Genomic DNA, 1622 nt, shown 5'->3' with positions numbered 1-1622 from the left:
AAGTCTCTTGCTCGAAACATGCTGTTTCCATCATCTTAAAATATCATCTCGGGAATTCGGCTAGTGATTCAAACAAGATGCGCTTTGAAATTTGAGGCTCTTATGGCCAAGTTGTTGTGGTTGATGAATCTTCTCTCCTTGGCGCTAATCTCATCATCATCCTACTGCCGGTCTATCAGCAAGATTTTCAGCATACTCCTTCAGGGAAGATCGGACAGCAGAAATTTCGAAATACGGCATATTAAACCAATGAAGGATGAAATGCCCGGAATTATCGATATTAGGGTGAATGAACAGATGACTATTCGGGGACCATCGTACATGATCAGGATGCGAAGGTTGAACAACAGACAGTATCAGAGACTTCCATATTATGCGAGTTACGGAGCCAAGATGATATGGCAATGTTATTATACATTGATCGAAGTACTGGGAGCAGGAGGATAATCAAATTGATATGCCCAGCTGCAGACTATGATACCGTGGACTCTGTTGAATACATCCCTGAGACTGTGAAGTGAGTACACTTCATTTCGTAGGAGTTCAATTGCTGCTGCTGCTGCTCTCAGCTCGGACCCACATGAGTTCCAAATGATGATCCTGCAATACTTCATAGATCATATGAAGTTTGCTGCCATTGACGATGAGAATCAGAGCAGTGCATGTCGTGAAACCTTCCAAAAGTTGTTCGATGTTCATGCTTCCCCTCTTGTCAAGACGACGACAGCTCCCATCACTGAGAGTCTTTCCCAAGACGAAGACCGAACCAGCGCAAACTCTACTGCTGAGAGCTCGGAGATTGAGGCGGCTCCGCTCAGGCGATTGAACTACGAGTTTTGCGACGCTGCTCGTGATGCTGAAACCTTACCGGAAGATCTAGAAACAAGTACATATTCTAAAGATGTGAGTGTCAACCTCCACACCAAGTGAGATTAATGCGACACCTCAGGGCTGGAAGGTTGATCAAGTCGTCGACAGAGATCGTGGACGAATGAAGTGTACGGTATCAAGAAAACGGGGATGGCTTGGATACCATTCCAGGAAGGTGGAGATCATCACAGCTGATGATGCAGTAAAAAGCGCCATCGTCCGAGGAAAGGAGAGAGAACCCGTTGAGTGAGATCAATTATCGTCATTCACTAGAGGGATTTATATATACATTGAGTATATTTACATATATATCCCTTTGAAATTCAAAGATACCATTGAAAAGCGCTCGCCAAGATCTTTCTAATGAGCTATGTATCTCTCACTAGGAAATTCGGTGAATTCGTCAAGTTACAGACAATAGCACTTTTCATTTGAGGCACCCTGTAATATCGAATGACATAAGTGCGAAGGTTCCTAACATGCGGGTTTCATCGATTCACTCAGTGCCAGAATAAAAAGGAATAATCCAAAATGTTAGCATTGACGCGTTCTGTGGACTGTTCTGTGCGACTCATACAGTGTGAAACTCCCCTCCAAAACGCTTCCGAGTATCTTCAAGTGTAGCCACCACATCTCTCGTTAAATGATCAGGTTGAGCGACTTCATAGCGACTTCGAATGTTCCGAGAGACCGATACATGACTTGTGAAGAGCTCATCAACAGCATATATCGAGGGCTCCCGAAGGAAGTTG

The sequence above is a fragment of the Perkinsus marinus genome, assembly GCF_000006405.1.
Source record: "Perkinsus marinus ATCC 50983 genomic scaffold scf_1104296964922, whole genome shotgun sequence".
NCBI classification, from domain to species: Eukaryota; Perkinsozoa; order Perkinsida; family Perkinsidae; genus Perkinsus; species Perkinsus marinus.
This window is presented reverse-complemented; position numbering follows the sequence as displayed.